Source organism: Triticum aestivum, chromosome 2A (assembly GCF_018294505.1).
Source record: "Triticum aestivum cultivar Chinese Spring chromosome 2A, IWGSC CS RefSeq v2.1, whole genome shotgun sequence".
Classification (NCBI taxonomy): Eukaryota; Viridiplantae; Streptophyta; class Magnoliopsida; order Poales; family Poaceae; genus Triticum; species Triticum aestivum.
This window is the reverse complement of record NC_057797.1, coordinates 192,111,439-192,119,336: the sequence shown is the minus strand read 5'-3', so window position 1 is coordinate 192,119,336 and position 7,898 is coordinate 192,111,439. Positions and strand designations below refer to the sequence as shown.

At 40.9% G+C, this 7,898-nt stretch overlaps 1 long non-coding RNA gene across 3 annotated transcripts; it reads left to right on the top strand.

Annotated features, from left to right (window-relative positions):
• Positions 1 to 1,383: 1,383 nt before the first annotated feature.
• Positions 1,384 to 5,273, top strand: LOC123188284 (uncharacterized). Of its 3 annotated transcripts, XR_006494492.1 has the most exons (8): positions 1,386 to 1,635; positions 1,750 to 2,313; positions 2,451 to 2,675; positions 2,772 to 3,106; positions 3,201 to 3,341; positions 3,472 to 3,514; positions 3,645 to 3,914; positions 5,018 to 5,268. It is a non-coding gene; the product is annotated as an uncharacterized lncRNA (long non-coding RNA). The 3 variants fall into 3 exon arrangements; XR_006494491.1 differs by having other exon boundaries at positions 1,384 to 1,635; positions 1,750 to 2,675; positions 5,018 to 5,273; XR_006494493.1 differs by lacking the exon at positions 3,201 to 3,341 and having other exon boundaries at positions 1,385 to 1,635; positions 1,750 to 2,675; positions 5,018 to 5,270.
• Positions 5,274 to 7,898: the final 2,625 nt, after the last annotated feature.

The window sequence follows — 7,898 nt, the reverse complement described above, 5'->3', positions numbered from 1 at the left end:
GTTGCCGGGGAGATCTACGCACAAGTCAAGACATACCAAGTACCCATCACAAACTCTTATCCCTCGCATTAGATTATTTGCCATTTGCCTCTCGTTTTCCTCTCCCCCACTTCTAAAATGATTTTCAAAAATCTTTGCCTTTGCCTTTTCTTCGCCTTCTTCATGTATGTATCTTTGTTTGTGTTTCCATGTGCCTTCTACTTGCTTGCATCTTTGCTTGCTAAAAATCTATTGATATGGATCCACTTAAAGTCTTCTGCTTGAATCATCTTCGATCTATTTGTGCTCGTGTTGAAACCCCAACTAGTTTAGTTGAGGGAAAATCTTTAGATGAGCATGCTCATTTTGTGCGTCATTGTTTGTCTGAAAAAGGGAAGCTCTTATGGTATCAAATAAATAGTTTGGTATGCTATGCTTGGAATCTTTGTGAAATCTATGACTTTACTTGTTGATCTAAGAACCCTAAAAAACACCTTCCCTACCTATGTGAGTTTAATTACAATGAAATCTTATTTTCTTATGGAAATGGTGTTTATAGTTACTATGATATCGAACAAATTGAAGAATTTGTTGTTTTTAAGGGTGCTCATGAAGTTGCTTCTTTGATTGAAAAGTATGATATTACTCTCTAAAATCTGAAAATTCCGACATACTTAAATATTGCTATGAAAACTATGCTCATAATGCCTATGTTAAGGAATTTATTGAGAGAATGACCGTTGCTTTGGAAGAAAATAATGATATGCATGAATCTATAGATAATTATGATTCTGATGATTTGATTGAAATATCCCTTGATGAACATGATGCTTGCTATTCTTGTGGCCATGATGCCAATATTTATGAAGACGAATTTGTTATAGGTCCTTATGTTAAACATGAGATCATTGTTATTGCACCCATCTATACCTATACTAATTCTTAACTTCTTAGAAATTCCCACATTAATTAGATTTTATGAGCCATTAATCTGGTGGGACCGAGTTATTACGGTTCAGATCCAATCTCTCATGGATCTCTCAAAAAAGAAAAAGAAAAACTCACTGATATATCCCTCATGGCCCAAATTACGTTCAGATCCAATCTCTCATGTACTATCTCCCAAAAAAAGAAAAACGCATGTATCTCTCAAAAAAGGAAAAAAATCGCATTTATATGTCCCTCACGGCCAAAAAGAAAAAAAATCTCATTGATATGTCCCTCACGGCCAAAACTATGGTTCAGATCCAATCTCTCATGTTTCTCTGAAAAAAGAAAAAAGAATCTCCTGGATATCTCCCAATAAAAAATTCATGGATACCCTCACGACCAGAATTTCCTAATCTCTCCAAAATTGTCACGTACGCGTGTCTCTCCCACGACCCAACTCTAACCATCTCTGACCAATAACTATCTAAAAGGGATAAAACTCTCGCGTATATCTCTCCGGAGAGCCAAATATCTCAAATTGTTATGGTAGAGGTTTAAATCTAACTTAGCAGCCTCTGTTTCCTTCCATGGTTTCTACTGTCCAAGACCTCCAATCGATGGCAGTTGATCGTTCTTCCCTCCTCCGGCTAGAGCACGACCAAGGAACGACGCCTTCCAGTTTGAAGCCTACATCGCTGGCTCTCCATTTGATCCACCCATCACAAGGTACGGTACTCCATCGACTATCCCTCAACTGTTCTTTCAACAGCACTAGCGGCCCCAGTTTGATTGGATGAAACCGTATAATTCTGAGTTGTTTCCATGGCACTACATGTACAGGTATTGCTTATTTGTGTGATTTGGAGCCAAGGAGACAACAATCCATGATAGCTCATGGCTTCATATGCAATTTCGTTCAAATCTTTAGTCCCTGGCGAGTTTGACCAAGATCTGATGGATTAGTTACTCTCTCTCTTATCACACGTGCTGATTTCTCTATGCTGAGTTTGACCAAGATCTGATGGATTAGTTACTCTCTCTCTTATCACAGGTGCTGATTTCTCTATACTGAGTTTGACCAAGATCTGATGGATTAGTTACTCTTTCTCTCTTATCACACGTGCTGATTTATCTATGCTGATTTGTCACATGCATATTTACTTGAACCATTCTTACTATTACGGTGGCACAACTAATCACGTATAGTTATCTACCGATGCATATTGGCTCATCCGAAAGAAAATTGTTCATCCACCAGACTGGGTTTATTGCGACTTTGCGAGTCCAATACTGGCGGTGCCGAGTCCAATACCGACTGCTCTGTTGCTTCTCATCGCTGGCATGTGTATGGCGCCATGCCAGTATGCAACAACAATCCTGGTGCCCGTATGAATAACTCTTGATGTAGGCATAGCATGCATGCATTGGAGAAATATTAATATAATGTAATAAAAGAAACATGTGTGTATATACTGTTTGCATCCGAGTTGAGGTGTTTTGGTCATGTTTTATTTTGCACGGTGGTCATCGACCGGTTATAGGTTGCTCCAGGCCTCGAAGGCCCGGCGGTACTGCTCCTCCACACGGAGAGCTGATGGTGCTGCTGCTCCTCGGCACCTTTGAGCGGTCTGTTAATAGGAGGCGTGAGGCGAGCTGCAAGACTTCACGACACCTTTGAGTGGTCTGCTAATAGAAGGCATGAGGCGAGCTGCAAGATTTCAGGCACATAAACAGCGCAATGGCAAGAGCTATATAATATCACATTGGTACGTATATATTCTCCTTTTCATATGACCATCAATTTCTTCTGATCGCTCAATTTCTAGATATTTATACGTTTGATTCATGCATTCTTTTTTCAGATATTCTGGACCCCGCAGGAGAATATATATTTAAGTGGTGTACATGTACTATGTATAACTAGAAGAAGATTACTATATTTGTGACTACACTAGAAATTTATAGTTGTTGCAGCACGTGGTTAGTTTACAATATCACGGTGGTGGTCATCGACCAGTTATAGGGTGCTCCAGTGCTCGAAGGCCCGGCGGTACTGCTCCTCGACAGGGAGAGCTGGTGGTGTTGCTGCTCCTCGGCACCTTGGAGCGGTCTGCTAATATGAGGCGTGAGGCGAGCTGCAAGACTTCAGGCACACAAACAGCACAACAGCAAGAGCTATACAATATCACATTGATACGTATGTATTCTCCTTTTTGTAGGACCATAAATTTCTTCTGATCGCTCAATCTCTAGATATTTATACGCTTGATTCATATTTTTCTTTTTTGCAGATATTCTACAGCCCGCGGGAGACATTATATATTTAAGTGGTGTACATCTACTATATATACCTACAAGATTACCTATGTTTGCGACTCTACAAGTACTGGAAAAAAATTTGAACTAGAAATTTATAGATCCTGCATCACGTGGTTAGTTTTTTGTTTTCTACTTGCCAACAATACTTGATGAATTAGGATATTGGCTATTTACAAGGAACGGTCAGCCAGATCAGTTAGCTTTATCATATTATATACTTGGAACTGATTTCTTTTTTTTCAGATTCTATTCCTAAATGGTTCATGGCTACACGTCCCGTTTTCAGGTTTGTTTGTCAGATTTGTTCTTCTCCTCATAGTCTATCCCCTGAATATTATAATCTATTTTCTATCAGGTTTCTAAATTGTATGATTGTCTTTCCCGCAAAAAAAATTGTATGATTGTTTTGCTTCCAGGATTATTCTGTCCATGCCTTGGCTTTCACCTAGATGGACAAGAGTCTGTTCTTTAGTGAGACGCCCAGCTGCAAGTTGTTGTTTGACCAGTTGTGAGGTGTCTCAGAGGCACCAAATGGATGTTCATAATGTTGATCTATCTACATATCATGTGGTACACGGCCCAGAAAGAAGCAGTACGATGGTTGGTCCAAAACTAAGCTCATTCTTAGCATGGGATCACTGCCGAGATTTCTTTCTCTTGACAAGCAGCATCATTGCTTACACCAGGTTAGAGAAGCTTCCTTTTGAAAATTTCGTCTTTTAGCTTTGGAAGTTTTAAATATTGAGACCAGTAGATTGTGCAATTTCCATTTCTTTAGTAGTAGGTGACATACAAGAACACAAATGATGTACTGTTTTGTTTTGTTTTTCTTACTAAAATCATGAAGTGTTGTCCTTTTCATTAAAATAATGATAACACTTTGAGTTGTTAGTACAATTAACCATGGGATCAAGACTCAAAAAGTAAATGCTAGAGCATTTAAACTTAGCATGCCATGAAGTTATTAAACAGGAAATCATACTTACTGATTGTGATATAAAATAGTGACTGCTACGCCCACTACAAGATATAATAGTTCAACACAATGATTGCCGAGGAGCCACCATGGAAGGTGACTCTGTAAAAAAGAACACAAATTTAACATGTTCAGATTAATGACCCTACAATGTCAGCACACAAGATAGATAGATGAACATTAAGATTTCATTCAGCCCAAATTTTTGTTCAGTCGAACTCGCCAAAGATGCTTGATGTATGTCAACCACTAGACAAATTCTAGATAGAAGAGTGAAGAGCCTTAGATTTAATTAGTAGTTTGATCATTTAGTATTTCCTTTGGATGGCATGACGTGCTTCTGATCAATTAATTATTTGGTCTTCTAACCCGCATCTAGGGAAGAGGTGAAAATATCAACCAATTTATCATCGAGTTTGATTTATCTCTTTTCTTGACTTATCCCTTTATTGCTTAGATATTGCACGAAGTGAGTAGAACGCAGTTCTAGCACATTAGTTTCAGCATAAAAGCATGTACAACACAATGGATTTATACTACATTTTGTTATCTTAGTCTTTTTTCCAAGCAATTCGATATGTTTCATTAATTTCATCACTAATTACACATGAATGAAAGAGGAGACAATGTCACATGAAAATCACTATAAATGATTATTTTGGGTGTAGCTAAATAATTAGATGGGCCTGTGAATCAAGATTAGATGGTTGTTCAATCACTAGATCACTACTATCATTTTATGCATACTATCATAATGTAATGACGGGAGGTGACAAGTTTGTCGGGCTGGTGTGTAATGACAACACAATGCAGGAGTTCTTTAGCGGCGGCAAAGAGTCGAGGTGCAGCAATACTGATGCATCATGCAATGCCAAGTGAACAAATGGTGTCTCTCGGGAAATTACGGGGACGGATACGAGCACTACGTACCGTTGTCCTACTATTAAGAAGTTATATTGCTGTTTCTCATCAAGACATTGTTTAATAAGGAAAACCATTTTCTTATGAAAAAATCCATGTGGCAACATGGTTCATCTAATATTATTCTTGAAGTGAACTGATTCGGCTTCAAGTGTGTAGGTTTGGTGAGATCATCATTTCCATCATTCCAATAGGACATGTTCTCAAAATATTACGTCATTGCAATTGTTAGTAAAGACTGATAAAAAACATAACAATTCGCAACCTAGCCCGTGCAGGTGCACGGATTGACGACTAGTACTTGATAGTTCCTTCGATGAAAAGCATGATTGCAATAATCTTATTATAAATGGAGCTCTTATTATAAATTTATTGAGAGTGTTCGGACTTTGGTTGGTATTTTTTTAAAGGTACGTGGCTCAATGGAGCTCCTGGCGATTTAAATCATACCGAGGTGTACATGATAATAAAAGAAAGGAAAAGAGGAAGGGAAACACAGATTAAGAGATAAGCCAGTGCCATATTGGTTTGGCTGAAAAACTGTTTTCATTATAGTCTTATCGATACGTCAAAATGTATTGCTACAACTAGTGTCGTAAGCAACAAGGCTATTTTACATGCCGAGTACAAGGGAAAGCTGCGTGGATGTCCTTCGAGGTGGTCTTTAAAGACCCTTTAAATGCTCTGCCATGCTTATGCGCTGCTTTTCTCCTTGGTGCATTGTCCTTCGAGAGGATCATCACTCGGCGTTGGCCCCCAAAAGAGGCCTAGGCACCATTGAAAAGGCGACGTGGGTTCTAAGGAACCTGGAAACAATAAAAAGGACAAGTAAAAAAGAAAATATAACTGCCCGGATATGGTCTAGCCGTATTGTGGACTTTATCTTTATGATGCCTCCATCTTTGCTCATGGTATTTTTAGTGCGTAGTTATGTACGCGTGGCACATGATCCGCAGTTTGGTTGGAGCTGAGATGGAGGCTGAATTTCTAATCAAGCTCCTGACGAGCTAGGCTATCGCCCTGCTGTGTAGTCCGGACTCGTTTAATAGTGTCTGGGGGCTTGACCGCCAATGTAATATTCGGCTTGAGAAGGCCGCTCTACACTTCTGCTGCCAAGGCCGCGATGTGCTCCTTAGTACGGAGGGAGCGTTCCATGTTTCCATTGATAGTTATTACACCGCGTGGTACGGGCCTCTTGAGTTTGACATAAGCATAGTGCGGGACAACATTGAAGCGGGCAAACGCAGTTCGTCCGAGTAGTGCGTGATAGCCACTGCGGAAGGGGGTGATGTCGAAGATCAAGTCTTCACTCCGGAAGTTGTCCGACGAACCAAAGACGACCTCCAATGTGATTGAGCCCGTGCAGCGGGCCTCTACACTGGGTATCACGCCTTTAAAGGTAGTTTTGGTGGGCTTGATCCTTGATGGATCAATACCCATCTTGCGGACTGTATCCTGCTAAAGCAGGTTAAGGCTGCTGTCGCCATCCATGAGGACTCATGTAAGGTGGAATCCATCGATGATTGGGTCGAGGACTAGTGCGGCCGAACCTCCGTGACGGATACTGGTCGGATGGTCTCTACGATCAAAAGTGATCGGACATACTGACCATGGGTTGAACTTGGAGGCGACTGGCTCTATCGCGTAGACGTCCCTTAGCGCACGTTTGCGCTCCCGCTTGGGGATGTGGGTGGCATATATCATGTTCACCATTTTCACTTCAGGGGGAAATTTCTTCTGACCCCCTATTTTCGGTGGACGAGGCTCCTCGCCGTCATCCTCGTTGGGCGACCCTTTCTCTTTATGTTCGGTGTTTAACTTACCGGCCTGTTTAAAGACCCAACAACTTCGGTTGTTATGATTGGCAGGCTTGTCGGAGGTGCCGTGAATCTGGCAGGGTCGTTCGAGTATTCGGTTTAAGCTGGATGAGCCTTCTCTGTTTCTTTTGAATGGCTTCTTTGCTGATCGGGCTTAGAGCCGCTGAATCCGGCGTTGACCGACGTGTCCTCGGTATTGTCATTATTACTGTGTCGCTTGTGTTTGTTGGGCTGGGGCCTGCCGCTGCTATTCCTGGCTTCGGAAGTGCCCGGTTCGCTTGCGCTGTTGCTGCTACGGGCTAGCCAGCTATCGTCACCCGCGCAAAAGCGGGTCATGAGTGCTATCAGGTCTACCATGGACTTCGACTACCCTTGGCCGAGGTGTCGGGCAAGTCATTCGTCGCGAATGCTATGTTTAAAGGCCTCTAGGGCTTCGACATCTGGACAATCGACAATCTGCTTCTTTTTAATTAGGAACCTAGTCCAGAATTTTCTAGCCGGCCAGGATGAGCACAGAATTGATCCCGTTTGTTCGTGCCTAGTACTTGAGTTAATATATCAGGCAATGCACTAGTATGGAGGGATTATCCTTTTACTCTGCATATATAACTTGTCTGAAGTCTAACTAAGCAAAATGTTTGACCAAATCCTTTCTTAACAAATACAACAGGAAAGATGTATTGCCCGAAAATTTATTGCATGATGCAGGTTATGATATTGTTTCAATTCTGGATTTTAAATTTCAAAAAATTCAAAAGTGACCGGAAATTCATGAAACTGAGCATGGTCATGTGATATGGCACAAATATTCCTACGTAATTTTTTCTTCAATTTTAGACAAGTTGCTTATGAGAAGTTGCACAAATGAAGAGCCAAGGTATTTTGGAACAAAGACCTGTCATGTTAAGGCGAACGCTTTCACTATTGAAACCGTGGGCGTTTACGTGCCGCCATGA